General features: G+C 48.9%; 1 pseudogene; it reads left to right on the forward strand.

The window, feature by feature from the left end:
• The first annotated feature begins 7,567 nt into the window (after positions 1-7,567).
• Positions 7,568-21,967, forward strand: part of LOC123723826 (bifunctional heparan sulfate N-deacetylase/N-sulfotransferase 4-like) — a 41,245-nt pseudogene continuing 26,845 nt past the window's right edge.

Here is a 21,967-nt window from a genome sequence, read left to right on the forward strand (position 1 = left end):
CCTCTCTCTCTCTCTCTCTCTCTCTCTCTCCTGTCTCTCTCTCTCTCTCTCTCTCTCCCTCTCTCTCTCTCTCTCTCCTGTCTCTCTCTCTCTCTCCTGTCTCTCTCTCTCTCTCTCTCTCTCTCTCTCTCTCTCTCAGGGGAGCGGCTGATGGAACAGAAGCCGTAGTGTAGCTGGCAGCAGGCAGTCAGTCAGTAACGGAAAGCGGCACAGATAACATGCCCGCTGTTAAACACTTGACGTGTCTCTCTTCGCTGCTCTCATCTGGGAGAGAAAGAGAGGAGAGGACAGAGAATGAGGAGAGAGAGAGTGCAGGAAGGGAGGAATGGTGAATGAGAGGAGTAGACGGAGGAGGAAGAGAGACGATTATTCCCGGCTGGTTGCCTCTGTTCTAGTGACGAGAGAGAGAGAGAGAGAGAGGGAGAGAGAGAGAGAGAGAGAGTAGACAGCCCGATATACATGCGGATTTACCTTCCTCCAACACGGCTCCAGACCAGTGGCTCACCTTCGCTCAACCTGCCCGCCCGGCAGCTCCCTCATCCCGGCTAGAGGTAAAACATAGACTCGCTACTCTGGCTGAGCTTGTTGTTGTTGTTGTTGTTGTTGTTGTTGTGAAAGCACTGAGGATGAAACAGATGTTTTTTTTAAAACCTTTAGTGAATTTACTTGCGGAAAAGCGAGGAAGACTCTCTCTCTTTCCTTCTTCCTTTCCTCACTCTCTCTCCCTTCTCCTCTTCTATCTCTCATTGTTTTTCTTTACAAGGGAGCTGCGTGTGTGTTGGAATGTCTATTTGCTAATTTGATCACGTCGATCCTTGGTGTTTCTATCCCGTTCTTCCGATGTCGTTAATATCATTCAGCGTGATTAACATGACATGTTGTAAGGTATTTATAGTTTTCACTGTAAACAGAAAACGATCATTTTGTTTGACATTTAACCGGTCAATCTGAGATGTGATTCATTTAGTTTCTATGGAAACACAATTCATTTCTTGTTGTTTTTGTCGCTCGTAACCATGACAACCATGAGAATGTTGTTGTTGACTAACAGACAGACAGGTTTAATACAACAATCCGCTATGACAGACAAGACAGACAGACAGACAGACAGACAGACAGACAGACAGACAGACAGACAGATAGAGACAGACAGACAGACAGATAGAGACAGACAGACAGACAGATAGAGACAGACAGACAGACAGACAGACAGACAGACAGTAACCAGTTGTGATTATGTTAGGCTATGGGTAGTTAGTAGTTTAGTAACCAGTTGTGATTATGTTAGGCTATGGGTAGTTAGTAGTTTAGTAACCAGTTGTGATTATGTTAGGCTACGGGTAGTTAGTAGTTTCATAACCAGTTGTGATTATGTAAGGCTACGGGTAGTTAGTAGTTTAGTAACCAGTTGTGATTATGTTAGGCTACGGGTAGTTAGTAGTTTCATAACCAGTTGTGATTATGTAAGGCTACGGGTAGTTAGTAGTTTCATAACCAGTTGTGATTATGTTAGGCTATGGGTAGTTAGTAGTTTAGTAACCAGTTGTGATTATGTTAGGCTACGGGTAGTTAATAGTTTAGTAACCAGTTGTGATTATGTTAGGCTACGGGTAGTTAGTAGTTTAGTAACCAGTTGTGATTATGTTAGGCTACGGGTAGTTAGTAGTTTAGTAACCAGTTGTGATTATGTAAGGCTACGGGTAGTTAGTAGTTTAGTAACCAGTTGTGATTATGTTAGGCTACGGGTAGTTAGTAGTTTCATAACCAGTTGTGATTATGTAAGGCTACGGGTAGTTAGTAGTTTCATAACCAGTTGTGATTATGTTAGGCTACGGGTAGATAGTAGTTTAGTAACCAGTTGTGATTATGTTAGGCTACGGGTAGTTAATAGTTTAGTAACCAGTTGTGATTATGTTAGGCTACGGGTAGTTAGTAGTTTAGTAACCAGTTGTGATTATGTTAGGCTACGGGTAGTTAGTAGTTTCATAACCAGTTGTGATTATGTTAGGCTATGGGTAGTTAGTAGTTTCATAACCAGTTGTGATTATGTTAGGCTATGGGTAGTTAGTAGTTTCATAACCAGTTGTGATTATGTTAGGCTACGGGTAGTTAGTAGTTTAGTAACCAGTTGTGATTATGTAAGGCTACGGGTAGTTTAGTAACCAGTTGTGATTATGTTAGGCTATGGGTAGTTAGTAGTTTAGTAACCAGTTGTGAGATGGAGGGATGGAGGGATGGAGAGATGGAGAGATGGAGAGATGAGAGATGGAGGGATGGAGGGAGAGATGGAGGGATAGAGAGATGGAGGGATGGAGGGATGGGGGATGGGGGGGATGGGGGGATGGGGAGATGGAGGGATGGAGAGATGGAGGGATGGGGGGATGGGGGATGGGGGGATGGAGAGATGGAGAGATGGAGGGATGGAGGGATGGAAGGATGGAGGGAATAAGTGATGGAGGGATGGAGGGATGGAGGGATGGAGAGATGGAGAGATGGAAGGATGGAAGGATGGAGGGAATAAGTGATGGAGGGATGGAAGGATGGAGGGAATAAGTGATGGAGGGATGGAAGGATGGAGGGATGGAGTGATGGAGGGAAGGAGGGATGAGAGATGGAGGGATGGAGGGATGGAAGGATGAAGGGAATAAGTGATGGAGGGATGGAGCGATGGAGGGATGGAGGGAAGGAGAGATGGAGGGATGGAGGGATGGAGGGGATGGAGAGATGGAGAGATGGAGGGATGGAGAGATGGAGGGATGGAGAGATGGAGGGATGGAAGGATGGAGGGAATAAGTGATGGAGGGATGGAGGGATGGAGAGATGGAAGGATGGAGGGAATAAGTGATGGAGGGATGGAGGGATGGAAGGATGGAGGGATGGAGTGATGGAGGGAAGGAGGGATGGAAGGATGGAGGGAATAAGTGATGGAGGGATGGAGGGATGGAGTGATGGAGGGAAGGAGGGATGAGAGATGGAGGGATGGAGGGATGGAGAGATGGAGGGATGGAGGGAATAAGTGATGGAGGGATGAATGAATGAGGTATAGCACCTATGGTTTACAGCCTGCAGTACTGGTCTGGGTGTGTGTGTGTGTGTGTGTGTGTGTGTGTGTGTGTGTGTGTGTGATGAACCCTAAGGCTACAGGTTGTTTTCAGTCAGTCTGTCTTTACCAGCTGTTGCCTACGACTCCCTAGAAGACACTGACTAGAACACACACACACACACACACACACACACACACACACACACACACACACACACAAAATCAATCAAATTTATTTTTATATAGCCCTTCGTACATCAGCTGATATCTCAAAGTGCTGTACAGAAACCCAGCCTAAAACCCCAAACAGCAAGCAATGCATGTGAAAGAAGCACGGTGGCTAGGAAAAACTCCCTAGGAAAAACTCCCTAGAAAGGCCAAAAACCTAGGAAGAAACCTAGAGAGGAACCAGGCTATGAGGGGTGGCCAGTCCTCTTCTGGCTGTGCCGGGTGGATATTATAACAGAACATGGTCAAGATGTTAAAATGTTCATAAATGACCAGCATGGTCAAATAATAATAATCATAGTAGTTGTCGAGGGTGCAACAAGCACGTCCGGTGAACAGGTCAGGGTTCCATAGCCGCAGGCAGAACAGTTGAAACTGGAGCAGCAGCACGGCCAGGTGGACTGGGGACAGCAAGGAGTCATCATACCAGGTAGTCCTGAGGCATGGTCCTAGAGCTCAGGTCCTCCGAGAGAGAGAAAGAAAGAGAGAAAGAGAGAATTAGAGAGAGCATATTTAAATTCACACAGGACACCGGATAAGACAAGAGAAATACTCCAGATGTAACAGACTGACCCTAGCCCCCGACACATAAACTACTGCAGCATAAATACTGGAGGCTGAGACAGGAGGGATCAGAAGACACTGGGGCCCCATCCGATGATACCCCGGACAGGGCCAAACAGGCAGGATATAACCCCACCCACTTTGCCAAAGCACAGCCCCCACACCACTAGAGGGATGTCTCCAACCACCAACTTACCGTCCTAAGACAAGGCCGAGTATAGCCCACAACGATCTCCGCCATGGCACAACCCAAGGGGGGCGCCAACCCAGACAGGAAGACCACGTCAGTGACTCAACCCACTCAAGTGACGCACCCCTCCCATGGACGGCATGGAAGAACACCAGTAAGCCAGTGACTCAGCCCCTGTAAAAGGGTTAGAGGCAGAGAATCCCAGTGGAAAGAGGGGAACCGGCAAGGCAGAGACAGCAAGGGCGGTTCGTTGCTCCAGCCTTTCCGTTCACCTTCACAGTCCTGGGCCAGACTATGCTTAATCATAGGACCTACTGAAGAGATAAGTCTTCAGTAAAGACTTAAAGGTTGAGACTGAGTCTGCGTCTCTCACATTGGTAGGCAGACCATTCCATAAAAATTGAGCTCTATAGGAGAAAGCCCTACCTCCAGCCGTTTGCTTATAAATTCTAGGGACAATTAGGAGGCCTGCGTCTTGTGACCGTAGCGTACGTGTAGGTATGTACGGCAGGACCAAATTGGAAAGATAGGTAGGAGCAAGCCCATGTAATGTAGGTTAGCAGTAAAACCTTGAAATCAGCCCTTGCCTTAACAGAAAGCCAGTGTAGGGAGGCTAGCACTGGAGTAATATGATCAAATTCTTTGGTTCTAGTCAGGATTCTAGCAGCCGTATTTAGCACTAACTGAAGTTTGTTTAGTGCTTTATCCGGGTAGCCGGCAAGTAGAGCATTGCAGTAGTCCAGCCTAGAAGTAACAAAAGCATGGATTAATTTTTCTGCGTCATTTTTGGACAGAAAGTTTCAGATTTTTGCAATGTTACGTAGATGGAAAAAAGCTGTCCTTGAAACAGTCTTGATATGTTCTTCAAAAGAGAGATCAGGGTCCAGAGTAACGCCGAGGTCCTTCACAGTTTTATTTGAGACGACTGTACAACCATCCAGATTAATTGTCAGATTCAACAGAAGATCTCTTTGTTTCTTGGGACCTAGAACAAGCATCTCTGTTTTGTCCGAGTTTAAAAGTAGAAAGTTTGCAGCCATCCACTTCTTTATGTCTGAAACACAGGCTTCTAGCGAGGGCAATTTTGGGGCTTCACCATGTTTCATTGAAATGTAAAGCTGTGTGTCGTCCGCATAGCAGTGAAATTTAACATTATGTTTTCGAATGACATCCCCAAGAGGTAAAATATATAGTGAAAACAATAGTGGTCCTAAAACGGAACCTTGAGGAACACCGAAATTTACAATTGATTTGTCAGAGGACAAACCATCCACAGAGACAAACTGATATCTTTCAAACAGATAAGATCTAAACCAGGCCAGAACTTGTCCGTGTAGACCAATTTGGGTTTCCAATCTCTCCAAAAGAATGTGGTGATCGATGGTATCAAAAGCGGCACTAAGATCTAGGAGCACGATTATTTTCATCATTGTGTCAAGAGATATAGTACTAAAGCACTTTAGTATCTCCCTTGATCCTAGGTCCTGGCAGAGTTGTGCAGACTCAGGACAACGGAGCTTTGGAGGAATACCCAGATTTAAAGAGGAGTCCGTAATTTGCTTTCTAATGATCATGATCTTTTCCTCAAAGAAGTTCATAAATTTATTACTGCTGAAGTGAAAGCCATCCTCCATTTGCGAAGGCTGCTTTTCAGTTAGCTTTGCGACAGTATCAAAAAGACATTTCGGATTGTTCTTATTTTCCTCAATTAAGTTGGAAAAATAGGATGATCGAGCAGCAGTAAGGGCTCTTCGATACTGCACGGTACTGTCTTTCCAAGCTAGTCGGAAGACTTCCAGTTTGGTGTGGCGCCATTTCTATCCAATTTTCTGGAAGCTTGCTTCAGAGCTCGTGTATTTTCTGTATACCAGGGAGCTAGTTTCTTATGACAGATGTTTTTAGTTTTTAGGGGTGCAACTGCATCTAGGGTATTGTGCAAGGTTAAATTGAGTTCCTCGGTTAGGTGGTTAACTGATTTTTGTCCTCTGACGTCCTTGGGTAGGCAGAGGGAGTCTGGAAGGGCATCAAGGAATCTTTGGGTTGTCTGAGAATTTATAGCACGACTTTTAATGCTCCTTGGTTGGGGTCTGAGCAGATTATTTGTTGCGATTGCAAATGCAATAAAATGGTGGTCCGATAATCCAGGATTTTGAGGAAAAATATTAAGATCGACAACATTTATTCCATGGGACAAAACTAGGTCCAGAGTATGACTGTGGCAGTGAGTAGGTCCAGAGACATGTTGGACAAAACCCACTGAGTCGATGATGGCTCCGAAAGCCTTTTGGAGTGGGTCTGTGGACTTTTCCATGTGAATGTTAAAGTCACCAAAAATTAGAATATTATCTGCTATGACTACAAGATCCGATAGGAATTCAGGGAACTCAGTGAGGAACACTGCATATGGGCCAGGAGGCCTGTAAACAGTAGCTATAAAAAGTGAGTGAGTAGGCTGCATAGATTTCATGACTAGAAGCTCAAAAGACGAAAACGTCATTGTTTATTTTTTTTTGTAAATTGAAATTTGCTATCGTAAATGTTAGCAACACCTCCGCCTTTGCCGGATGCACGGGGGGGTATGGTCACTAGTGTAACCAGGGGGGTGAGGCCTCATTTAACACAGTAAATTCATCAGGCTTAACGGGGAGAACGGGTTGAAAGTTTCTGCCGGCTGAATGAGCGACACAGGTTGAGCATTCCTACAGCGTTTCCCTCCAGAAGCCATGAGAAAGATGTCCGGCTGCGGGGACCGTGCGAGGGGGTTTATACTAACGCTACTATCTGTACTTACTGGTGGCACAGACGCTGTTTCATCCTTTCCTACACTGAAATTACCCTCGCCTAACGTTCGCGTCTGAAGCTGGGCTTGCAGCAGGGCTATCCTCGCCGTAAGGCTGATCGTTCTCCTGTATATTATGAGAACAGCGACTGCAATCAGAAGGCATCATGTTAATGTTACTACTTAGCTTCGGCTGGTGGAGGTCCTGACGAACCACGTCCAGATAAAGCGTCCGGGGTGAAAAAGTAAAAAACCGTCAGGTAGCAACACACACACACACACACACACACACACTACACACACACACTACACACACACCACACACACACACACACACACCAGACGTGAGTCTAACCTCATGTTGTCTCGTTGCAGATCACAGCCAGGAGCTGCTCTGACGACGCCGTCTCTCCCCCGCTGTGTCCTGGGTTGTGATTGGTGGAGAGAGAGTTCATTCGGGCTGACCTTTCTGACCTTCTATCACCATGGTGACATGACAGTCCTCAGTGTTCCCCGCCACGTCCGTGTTACAATTCCTGCATAGAGACGTACACACACACACACACACCACACACACACACACACTGACATAAACACACACCCTGACACACACACACACACACACACACACACACACACACACACACACACACACACACACACACACACACACACACACACACACACACACCTTGACATCCACACACACGCCCCATCCACACACACACACACACACCCCCATCCACACACCCTCCAGGAAGTGATGTCGTTAGCGGTGCACGTCCGTCGCCACCTGCGGCGATTCCTCCTCCTCCTCGCCTCTGGCTCTCTGCTAGGCTCCGCCTACTTCCTATTCTCTCACTCCGCCCCCACCCTACAGCTTAACCAATCAAGAGAGCACGCTGCTGTGGCCTGTTCCCTGCCCTTTCCGACTCCCTACAGATCCCCCAACACACACACCGACACACACCCTGATAAACACACCAACACACACACCGACACACACCCTGATAAACACCCCAACACACACACCAACACACACCCTGATAAACACCCCAACACACACACCGACACACACCCCAACACACACCCTTCTAAACACCCCAACACACACACCGACACACACACTGATAAACACCCCAACACACACACCAACACACACCCTGATAAACACCCCAACACACACACCGACACACACCCTGATAAACACCCCAACACACACACCAACACACACCCTGATAAACACCCCAACACACACCCTGATAAACACCCCAACACACACACCGACACACACCCTGATAAACACCCCAACACACACACCGACACACACCCTGATAAACACCCCAACACACACCCCGATAAACACCCCAACACACACCCTGATAAACACCCCAACACACACACCGACACACACCCTGATAAACACCCCAACACACACACCAACACACACCCTGATAAACACCCCAACACACACACCGACACACACCCCAACACACACCCTTCTAAACACCCCAACACACACCCCAACACACACCCTGACGCCCACCCCCTCCCCTCAGTAGACCCCGACGCCCACCCCTCCCCTCAGTAGACCCCGACGCCCACCCCTCCCCTCAGTAGACCCCGACGCCCACCCCTCCCCTCAGTAGACCCCGACGCCCACCCCTCCCCTCAGTAGACCCCGACGCCCACCCCTCCCCTCAGTAGACCCCGACGCCCACCCCTCCCCTCAGTAGACCCCGACGCCCACCCCTCCCCTCAGTAGACCCCGACGCCCACCCTCCCCTCAGTAGACCCCGACGCCCACCCCTCCCCTCAGTAGACCCCGACGCCCACCCCTCCCCTCAGTAGACCCCGACGCCCACCCCTCCACCCAGTAGACCCGGTAGTATTGGTTCTAGTAGAATCACAGTACAGCCAGTTAGGACAGGACATCGTCACCATCCTGGAGTCAGCCAGGTACCCCTTCACCACAGAGATCACCCCGGGGAAGGGGGACCTGCCTCTCCTCACTGACAAGGTTAATATTATTATTATTATTATTATTATTATTAGGTTAATATTATTATTATTATTATTATTATTATTATTATTATTATTATTATTATTATTATTATTATTATTATTATTATTATTATTATTATTATTATGTTAATATTGTTATTATTATTATTATTATTATTATTATTATTATGTTAATATTGTTATTATTATTATTATTATTATTATTATTATTATTATGTTAATATTGTTATTATTATTATTATTATTATTATTATTATTATTATTATTATTATTATGTTAATATTGTTATTATTATTATTATTATTATTATTATTATTATTATTATTATTATTATTAGGTTAATATTATTATTATTATTATTATTATTATTATTATTATTATTATTATTAGGTTAATATTATTATTATTATGTTAATATTGTTATTATTATTATTATTATTATTATTATGTTAATATTGTTATTATTATTATTATTATTATTATTATTATTATTATTATTATTATTATTATTATTATTATTATTATTATTATTGTTGTTATGGGGAAGGGAGACCTGTCTCCCCTCCCTGACAAGGTTAATATTATTATTATTATTATTGTTGTTGTTGTTATTATTATTGTTGTTGTTATGGTGACCCTGTTCCTGGAGATCTACTAAGGTCTCAGTCTGAGGATTCTCGTAACCAATAGGAACGAAGCAGGAAATCAGAGTCGACTGATTGGAGGAAAATATTCCCCAACGTTGCCGTGGTTACGTGACAACAGGTAACGAGCTGTTTTACGTTGTTCTGTTTTTTTTTCCCCAAAGGGGCGTGGTCGCTACATCCTGGTCATCTACGAGAGCCTGTTGAAGTACGCCCACACTGACTCCTGGAACAGACAGCTGTTACACCAGGTACAGACACACTGACTCCTGGTACAGACAGCTGTTACACCAGGTACAGACACACTGACTCCTGGAACAGACAGCTGGTACACCAGGTACAGACACACTGACTCCTGGTACAGACAGCTGGTACACCAGGTACAGACACACTGACTCCTGGAACAGACAGCTGGTACACCAGGTACAGACACACTGACTCCTGGAACAGACAGCTGGTACACCAGGTACAGACACACTGACTCCTGGTACAGACAGCTGTTACACCAGGTACAGACACACTGACTCCTGGTACAGACAGCTGTTACACCAGGTACAGACACACTGACTCCTGGTACAGACAGCTGGTACACCAGGTACAGACACACTGACTCCTGGTACAGACAGCTGTTACACCAGGTACAGACACACTGACTCCTGGTACAGACAGCTGTTACACCAGGTACAGACACACTGACTCCTGGTACAGACAGCTGGTACACCAGGTACAGACACACTGACTCCTGGAACAGACAGCTGGTACAGACACACTGACTCCTGGTACAGACAGCTGGTACAGACACACTGACTCCTGGAACAGACAGCTGTTACACCAGGTACAGACACACTGACTCCTGGTACAGACAGCTGTTACACCAGGTACAGACACACTGACTCCTGGAACAGACAGCTGGTACAGACACACTGACTCCTGGTACAGACAGCTGGTACAGACACACTGACTCCTGGTACAGACAGCTGTTACACCAGGTACAGACACACTGACTCCTGGTACAGACAGCTGTTACACCAGGTACAGACACACTGACTCCTGGAACAGACAGCTGTTACACCAGGTACAGACACACTGACTCCTGGTACAGACAGCTGTTACACCAGGTACAGACACACTGACTCCTGGTACAGACAGCTGTTACACCAGGTACAGACACACTGACTCCTGGAACAGACAGCTGGTACAGACACACTGACTCCTGGTACAGACAGCTGGTACAGACACACTGACTCCTGGACCAGACAGCTGTTACACCAGGTACAGACACACTGACTCCTGGAACAGAGAGCTGTTACACCAGGTAAAGACACACTGACTCCTGGTACAGACAGCTGGTACACCAGGTACAGACACACTGACTCCTGGAACAGACAGCTGTTACACCAGGTACAGACACACTGACTCCTGGTACAGACAGCTGTTACACCAGGTACAGACACACTGACTCCTGGAACAGACAGCTGGTACAGACACACTGACTCCTGGTACAGACAGCTGGTACAGACACACTGACTCCTGGTACAGACAGCTTGTACAGACACACTGACTCCTGGTACAGACAGCTGGTACACCAGGTACAGACACACTGACTCTTGGAACAGACAGCTGGTACACCAGGTACAGACACACTGACTCCTGGTACAGACAGCTGGTACACCAGGTACAGACACACTGACTCCTGGAACAGACAGCTGTTACACCAGGTACAGACACACTGACTCCTGGACAGACAGCTGGTACACCAGGTACAGACACACTGACTCCTGGACAGACAGCTGGTACACCAGGTACAGACACACTGACTCCTGGTACAGACAGCTGGTACAGACACACTGACTCCTGGACCAGACAGCTGGTACACCAGGTACAGACACACTGACTCCTGGAACAGACAGCTGTTACACCAGGTACAGACACACTGACTCCTGGACTAGACAGCTGGTACACCAGGTACAGACACACTGACTCCTGGTACAGACAGCTGGTACACCAGGTACAGACACACTGACTCCTGGACCAGACAGCTGTTACACCAGGTACAGACACACTGACTCCTGGAACAGACAGCTGGTACACCAGGTACAGACACACTGACTCCTGGAACAGACAGCTGTTACACCAGGTACAGACACACTGACTCCTGGAACAGACAGCTGTTACACCAGGTACAGACACACTGACTCCTGGTACAGACAGCTGTTACACCAGGTACAGACACACTGAGTCCTGGTACAGACAGCTGTTACACCAGGTACAGACACACTGACTCCTGGAACAGACAGCTGTTACACCAGGTACAGACACACTGACTCCTGGACCAGAAAGCTGCTACACCAGGTACAGACACACTGACTCCTGGACCAGAAAGCTGTTACACCAGGTACAGACACACTGAGTCCTGGTACAGACAGCTGTTACACCAGGTACAGACAAACTGACTCCTGGTACAGACAGCTGGTACACCAGGTACAGACACACTGACTCCTGGACCAGAAAGCTGTCACACCAGGTACAGACACACTGACTCCTGGAACAGACAGCTGTTACACCAGGTACAGACACACTGACTCCTGGTACAGACAGCTGGTACACCAGGTACAGACACACTTACTCCTGATACAGACAGCTGGTACACCAGGTACAGACACACTGACTCCTGGTACAGACAGCTGGTACACCAGGTACAGACACACTGACTCCTGATACAGACAGCTGGTACACCAGGTACAGACACACTGACTCCTGGTACAGACAGCTGGTACAGACACACTGAGTCCTGGACCAGACAGCTGTTACACCAGGTACAGACACACTGACTCCTGGTACAGACAGCTGGTACACCAGGTACAGACACACTAACTCCTGGTACAAACAACTGTTACACCAGGTACAGACACACTGACTCCTGGACCAGACAGCTGGTACACCAGGTACAGACACACTGACTTCTGGTACAGACAGCGGTTACACCAGGTACAGACACACTGAGTCCTGGAACAGACAGCTGTTACACCAGGTACAGACACACTGACTCCTGGTACAGACAGCTGTTACACCAGGTACAGACACACTGACTCCTGGAACAGACAGCTGGTACACCAGGTACAGACACACTGAGTCCTGGTACAAACAGCTGTTACACCAGGTACAGAGACACTGACTCCTGGACCAGACAGCTGGTACACCAGGTACAGACACACTGACTCCTGATACAGACAGCTGGTACACCAGGTACAGACAGACGGAGTCCTGGTACAGACAGCTGTTACACCAGGTACAGACACACTGACTCCTGGTACAGACAGCTGGTACACCAGGTACAGACACACTGACTCCTGATACAGACAGCTGGTACACCAGGTACAGACACACTGACTCCTGGTACAGACAGCTGGTAGACCAGGTACAGACACACTGAGTCCTGGTACAGACAGCTGTTACACCAGGTACAGACACACTGACTCCTGGACCAGAAAGCTGTTACACCAGGTACAGACACACTGAGTCCTGGTACAGACAGCTGTTACACCAGGTACAGACAAACTGACTCCTGGTACAGACAGCTGGTACACCAGGTACAGACACACTGACTCCTGGACCAGAAAGCTGTCACACCAGGTACAGACACACTGACTCCTGGAACAGACAGCTGTTACACCAGGTACAGACACACTGACTCCTGGTACAGACAGCTGGTACACCAGGTACAGACACACTGACTCCTGATACAGACAGCTGGTACACCAGGTACAGACACACTGACTCCTGGTACAGACAGCTGGTACACCAGGTACAGACACACTGACTCCTGATACAGACAGCTGGTACACCAGGTACAGACACACTGACTCCTGGTACAGACAGCTGGTACAGACACACTGAGTCCTGGACCAGACAGCTGTTACACCAGGTACAGACACACTGACTCCTGGTACAGACAGCTGGTACACCAGGTACAGACACACTAACTCCTGGTACAAACAACTGTTACACCAGGTACAGACACACTGACTCCTGGACCAGACAGCTGGTACACCAGGTACAGACACACTGACTTCTGGTACAGACAGCGGTTACACCAGGTACAGACACACTGAGTCCTGGAACAGACAGCTGTTACACCAGGTACAGACACACTGACTCCTGGTACAGACAGCTGTTACACCAGGTACAGACACACTGACTCCTGGAACAGACAGCTGGTACACCAGGTACAGACACACTGAGTCCTGGTACAAACAGCTGTTACACCAGGTACAGAGACACTGACTCCTGGACCAGACAGCTGGTACACCAGGTACAGACACACTGACTCCTGATACAGACAGCTGGTACACCAGGTACAGACAGACGGAGTCCTGGTACAGACATCTGGTACACCAGGTACAGAAACACTGACTCCTGGTACAGACAGCTGGTACACCAGGTACAGACACACTGACTCCTGATACAGACAGCTGGTACACCAGGTACAGACACACTGACTCCTGGTACAGACAGCTGGTAGACCAGGTACAGACACACTGAGTCCTGGTACAGACAGCTGTTACACCAGGTACAGGCACACTGACTCCTGGAACAGACAGCTGGTACACCAGGTACAGACACACTGACTCCTGGTACAGACAGCTGGTACACCAGGTACAGACACACTGACTCCTGGACCAGACAGCTGTTACACCAGGTACAGACACACTGACTCCTGGACCAGACAGCTGGTACACCAGGTACAGACACACTGAGTCCTGGTACAGACAGCTGTTACACCAGGTACAGACACACTGACTCCTGGAACAGACAGCTGGTACACCAGGTACAGGCACACTGAGTCCTGGTACAGACAGCTGTTACACCAGGTACAGACACACTGACTCCTGGTACAGACAGCTGGTTCACCAGGGACAGACACACTGACTCCTGATACAGACAGCTGGTACACCAGGTACAGACACACTGACTCCTGGTACAGACAGCTGGTACACCAGGTACAGACACACTGAGTCCTGGTACAGACAGCTGTTACACCAGGTACAGACACACTGACTCCTGGAACAGACAGCTGGTACAGACACACTGACTCCTGGTACAGACAGCTGGTACAGACACACTGACTCCTGGAACAGACAGCTGTTACACCAGGTACAGACACACTGACTCCTGGTACAGACAGCTGTTACACCAGGTACAGACACACTGACTCCTGGAACAGACAGCTGGTACAGACACACTGACTCCTGGTACAGACAGCTGGTACAGACACACTGACTCCTGGTACAGACAGCTGTTACACCAGGTACAGACACACTGACTCCTGGTACAGACAGCTGTTACACCAGGTACAGACACACTGACTCCTGGAACAGACAGCTGTTACACCAGGTACAGACACACTGACTCCTGGTACAGACAGCTGTTACACCAGGTACAGACACACTGACTCCTGGTACAGACAGCTGTTACACCAGGTACAGACACACTGACTCCTGGAACAGACAGCTGGTACAGACACACTGACTCCTGGTACAGACAGCTGGTACAGACACACTGACTCCTGGACCAGACAGCTGTTACACCAGGTACAGACACACTGACTCCTGGAACAGAGAGCTGTTACACCAGGTAAAGACACACTGACTCCTGGTACAGACAGCTGGTACACCAGGTACAGACACACTGACTCCTGGAACAGACAGCTGTTACACCAGGTACAGACACACTGACTCCTGGTACAGACAGCTGTTACACCAGGTACAGACACACTGACTCCTGGAACAGACAGCTGGTACAGACACACTGACTCCTGGTACAGACAGCTGGTACAGACACACTGACTCCTGGTACAGACAGCTTGTACAGACACACTGACTCCTGGTACAGACAGCTGGTACACCAGGTACAGACACACTGACTCTTGGAACAGACAGCTGGTACACCAGGTACAGACACACTGACTCCTGGTACAGACAGCTGGTACACCAGGTACAGACACACTGACTCCTGGAACAGACAGCTGTTACACCAGGTACAGACACACTGACTCCTGGACAGACAGCTGGTACACCAGGTACAGACACACTGACTCCTGGACAGACAGCTGGTACACCAGGTACAGACACACTGACTCCTGGTACAGACAGCTGGTACAGACACACTGACTCCTGGACCAGACAGCTGGTACACCAGGTACAGACACACTGACTCCTGGAACAGACAGCTGTTACACCAGGTACAGACACACTGACTCCTGGACTAGACAGCTGGTACACCAGGTACAGACACACTGACTCCTGGTACAGACAGCTGGTACACCAGGTACAGACACACTGACTCCTGGACCAGACAGCTGTTACACCAGGTACAGACACACTGACTCCTGGAACAGACAGCTGGTACACCAGGTACAGACACACTGACTCCTGGAACAGACAGCTGTTACACCAGGTACAGACACACTGACTCCTGGAACAGACAGCTGTTACACCAGGTACAGACACACTGACTCCTGGTACAGACAGCTGTTACACCAGGTACAGACACACTGAGTCCTGGTACAGACAGCTGTTACACCAGGTACAGACACACTGACTCCTGGAACAGACAGCTGTTACACCAGGTACAGACACACTGACTCCTGGACCAGAAAGCTGCTACACCAGGTACAGACACACTGACTCCTGGACCAGAAAGCTGTTACACCAGGTACAGACACACTGAGTCCTGGTACAGACAGCTGTTACACCAGGTACAGACAAACTGACTCCTGGTACAGACAGCTGGTACACCAGGTACAGACACACTGACTCCTGGACCAGAAAGCTGTCACACCAGGTACAGACACACTGACTCCTGGAACAGACAGCTGTTACACCAGGTACAGACACACTGACTCCTGGTACAGACAGCTGGTACACCAGGTACAGACACACTTACTCCTGATACAGACAGCTGGTACACCAGGTACAGACACACTGACTCCTGGTACAGACAGCTGGTACACCAGGTACAGACACACTGACTCCTGATACAGACAGCTGGTACACCAGGTACAGACACACTGACTCCTGGTACAGACAGCTGGTACAGACACACTGAGTCCTGGACCAGACAGCTGTTACACCAGGTACAGACACACTGACTCCTGGTACAGACAGCTGGTACACCAGGTACAGACACACTAACTCCTGGTACAAACAACTGTTACACCAGGTACAGACACACTGACTCCTGGACCAGACAGCTGGTACACCAGGTACAGACACACTGACTTCTGGTACAGACAGCGGTTACACCAGGTACAGACACACTGAGTCCTGGAACAGACAGCTGTTACACCAGGTACAGACACACTGACTCCTGGTACAGACAGCTGTTACACCAGGTACAGACACACTGACTCCTGGAACAGACAGCTGGTACACCAGGTACAGACACACTGAGTCCTGGTACAAACAGCTGTTACACCAGGTACAGAGACACTGACTCCTGGACCAGACAGCTGGTACACCAGGTACAGACACACTGACTCCTGATACAGACAGCTGGTACACCAGGTACAGACAGACGGAGTCCTGGTACAGACAGCTGTTACACCAGGTACAGACACACTGACTCCTGGTACAGACAGCTGGTACACCAGGTACAGACACACTGACTCCTGATACAGACAGCTGGTACACCAGGTACAGACACACTGACTCCTGGTACAGACAGCTGGTAGACCAGGTACAGACACACTGAGTCCTGGTACAGACAGCTGTTACACCAGGTACAGACACACTGACTCCTGGACCAGAAAGCTGTTACACCAGGTACAGACACACTGAGTCCTGGTACAGACAGCTGTTACACCAGGTACAGACAAACTGACTCCTGGTACAGACAGCTGGTACACCAGGTACAGACACACTGACTCCTTGACCAGAAAGCTGTCACACCAGGTACAGACACACTGACTCCTGGAACAGACAGCTGTTACACCAGGTACAGACACACTGACTCCTGGTACAGACAGCTGGTACACCAGGTACAGACACACTGACTCCTGATACAGACAGCTGGTACACCAGGTACAGACACACTGACTCCTGGTACAGACAGCTGGTACACCAGGTACAGACACACTGACTCCTGATACAGACAGCTGGTACACCAGGTACAGACACACTGACTCCTGGTACAGACAGCTGGTACAGACACACTGAGTCCTGGACCAGACAGCTGTTACACCAGGTACAGACACACTGACTCCTGGTACAGACAGCTGGTACACCAGGTACAGACACACTGAGTCCTGGTACAGACAGCTGTTACACCAGGTACAGACAAACTGACTCCTGGTACAGACAGCTGGTACACCAGGTACAGACACACTGACTCCTTGACCAGAAAGCTGTCACACCAGGTACAGACACACTGACTCCTGGAACAGACAGCTGTTACACCAGGTACAGACACACTGACTCCTGGTACAGACAGCTGGTACACCAGGTACAGACACACTGACTCCTGATACAGACAGCTGGTACACCAGGTACAGACACACTGACTCCTGGTACAGACAGCTGGTACACCAGGTACAGACACACTGACTCCTGATACAGACAGCTGGTACACCAGGTACAGACACACTGACTCCTGGTACAGACAGCTGGTACAGACACACTGAGTCCTGGACCAGACAGCTGTTACACCAGGTACAGACACACTGACTCCTGGTACAGACAGCTGGTACACCAGGTACAGACACACTAACTCCTGGTACAAACAACTGTTACACCAGGTACAGACACACTGACTCCTGGACCAGACAGCTGGTACACCAGGTACAGACACACTGACTTCTGGTACAGACAGCGGTTACACCAGGTACAGACACACTGAGTCCTGGAACAGACAGCTGTTACACCAGGTACAGACACACTGACTCCTGGTACAGACAGCTGTTACACCAGGTACAGACACACTGACTCCTGGAACAGACAGCTGGTACACCAGGTACAGACACACTGAGTCCTGGTACAAACAGCTGTTACACCAGGTACAGAGACACTGACTCCTGGACCAGACAGCTGGTACACCAGGTACAGACACACTGACTCCTGATACAGACAGCTGGTACACCAGGTACAGACAGACGGAGTCCTGGTACAGACAGCTGGTACACCAGGTACAGACACACTGACTCCTGGTACAGACAGCTGGTACACCAGGTACAGACACACTGACTCCTGATACAGACAGCTGGTACACCAGGTACAGACACACTGACTCCTGGTACAGACAGCTGGTAGACCAGGTACAGACACACTGAGTCCTGGTACAGACAGCTGTTACACCAGGTACAGGCACACTGACTCCTGGAACAGACAGCTGGTACACCAGGTACAGACACACTGACTCCTGGTACAGACAGCTTGTACACCAGGTACAGACACACTGACTCCTGGACCAGACAGCTGTTACACCAGGTACAGACACACTGACTCCTGGACCAGACAGCTGGTACACCAGGTACAGACACACTGAGTCCTGGTACAGACAGCTGTTACACCAGGTACAGACACACTGACTCCTGGAACAGACAGCTGGTACACCAGGTACAGGCACACTGAGTCCTGGTACAGACAGCTGTTACACCAGGTACAGACACACTGACTCCTGGTACAGACAGCTGGTTCACCAGGGACAGACACACTGACTCCTGATACAGACAGCTGGTACACCAGGTACAGACACACTGACTCCTGGTACAGACAGCTGGTACACCAGGTACAGACACACTGAGTCCTGGTACAGACAGCTGGTACACCAGGTACAGACACACTGAGTCCTGGTACAGACAGCTGGTACACCAGGTACAGACACACTGACTCCTGGTACAGACAGCTGGTACAGACACACTGAGTCCTGGACCAGACCGCTGTTACACCAGGTACAGACACACTGACTCCTGGTACAGACAGCTGGTACAGACACAGTGAGTCCTGGTACAGACAGCTGGTACACCAGGTACAGACACACTGACTCCTGGTACAAACAGCTGTTACACCAGGTACAGACACACTGACTCCTGGTACAGACAGCTGTTACACCAGGTACAGACACACTGAGTCCTGGAACAGACAGCTGGTACAGACACACTGACTCTTGGTACAGACAGCTTGTACAGACACACTGACTCCTGGTACAGACAGCTGGTACACCAGGTACAGACACACTGACTCCTGGTACAGACAGCTGTTACACCAGGTACAGACACACTGACTCCTGGAACAGACAGCTGGTACACCAGGTACAGACACACTGACTCCTGGACCAGACAGCTGGTACACCAGGTACAGACACACTGACTGCTGGTACAGACAGCTGTTACACCAGGTACAGACACACTGACTCCTGGTACAGACAGCTGGTACAGACACACTGAGTCCTGGTACAGACAGCTGGTACAGACACACTGACTCTTGGTACAGACAGCTTGTACAGACACACTGACTCTTGGTACAGCCAGCTTGTACAGACACACTGACTCCTGGTACAGACAGCTGGTACACCAGGTACAGACACACTGACTCCTGGTACAGACAGCTGGTACAGACACACTGACTCCTGGTACAGACAGCTGGTACAGACACACTGACTCCTGGTACAGACAGCTTGTACAGACACACTGACTCCTGGTACAGACAGCTGGTACACCAGGTACAGACACACTGACTCCTGGAACAGACAGCTGGTACACCAGGTACAGACACACTGAGTCCTGGTACAGACAGCTGGTACACCAGGTACAGACACACTGACTCCTGATACAGACAGCTGGTACACCAGGTACAGACACACTGACTCCTGGACAGACAGCTGGTACAGCAGGTACAGACACACTGACTCCTGGTACAGACAGCTGGTACACCAGGTACAGACACACTGACTCCTGGACCAGACAGCTGGTACAGACACACTGACTCCTGGTACAGACAGCTGGTACAGACACACTGACTCCTGGTACAGACAGCTGGTACAGACACACTGACTCCTGGTACAGACAGCTGGTACACCAGGTACAGACACACTGACTCCTGGTACAGACAGCTGGTACACCAGGTACAGACACACTGACTCCTGGACAGACAGCTGGTACACCAGGTACAGACACACTGACTCCTGGTACAAACAGCTGGTACAGACACACTGACTCCTGGTACAGACAGCTGTTACACCAGGTACAGACACACTGACTCCTGTTACAGACAGCTGTTACACCAGGTACAGACACACTGACTCCTGGTACAGACAGCTGGTACAGACACACTGACTCCTGGTACAGACAGCTGGTACAGACACACTGACTCCTGGTACAGACAGCTGGTACACCAGGTACAGACACACTGACTCCTAGAACAGACAGCTGGTACAGACACACTGACTCCTGGTACAGACAGCTGGTACACCAGGTACAGACACACTGACTCCTGGAACAGACAGCTGTTACACCAGGTACAGACACACTGACTCCTGATACAGACAGCTGGTACACCAGGGACAGACACACTGACTCCTGGACAGACAGCTGGTACAGACACACTGACTCCTGGTACAGACAGCTGGTACAGACACACTGACTCCTGGTACAGACAGCTGGTACACCAGGTACAGACACACTGACTCCTAGAACAGACAGCTGGTACAGACACACTGACTCCTGGTACAGACAGCTGGTACACCAGGTACAGACACACTGACTCCTGGAACAGACAGCTGTTACACCAGGTACAGACACACTGACTCCTGATACAGACAGCTGGTACACCAGGGACAGACACACTGACTCCTGGACAGACAGCTGGTACAGACACACTGACTCCTGGTACAGACAGCTGGTACAGACACACTGACTCCTGGTACAGACAGCTGGTACACCAGGTACAGACACACTGACTCCTGGTACAGACAGCTGGTACACCAGGTACAGACACACTGACTCCTAGAACAGACAACTACTTGTCAATTTCACGGAATCGGAGTGACGCTGAGACTCACTTTGTCACTTTAAAAGGTTAAAACCATTGTTTTGCAAAGTTGAAACAAAACGTACCTTTTTATACGCAGAAGTCTACTTTTAACAATTAGCCAATGAACATTTGACGAAAATACATTTAGTTGAGGAACAGCGCAGATGTAAAATGTGGTAACAGAATGACAGTAAAATCTGGTAACATAACGACAGTAAAATCTGGTACCAGAACGACAGTAAAATCTGGTAACAGAACGACAGTAAAATCTGGTAACAGAATGACAGTAAAATGTGGTAACAGAATGACAGTAAAATCTGGTAACAGAACGACAGTAAAAATCTGGTAACAGAACGACAGTAAAATCTGGTAACAGAATGACAGTAAAATCTGGTAACAGAATGACAGTAAAATCTGGTAACAGAATGACAGTAAAATCTGGTAACAGAATGACAGTAAAAATCTGGT

Source organism: Salmo salar, unplaced genomic scaffold (assembly GCF_905237065.1).
Source record: "Salmo salar unplaced genomic scaffold, Ssal_v3.1, whole genome shotgun sequence".
Lineage (NCBI taxonomy): Eukaryota > Metazoa > Chordata > Actinopteri > Salmoniformes > Salmonidae > Salmo > Salmo salar.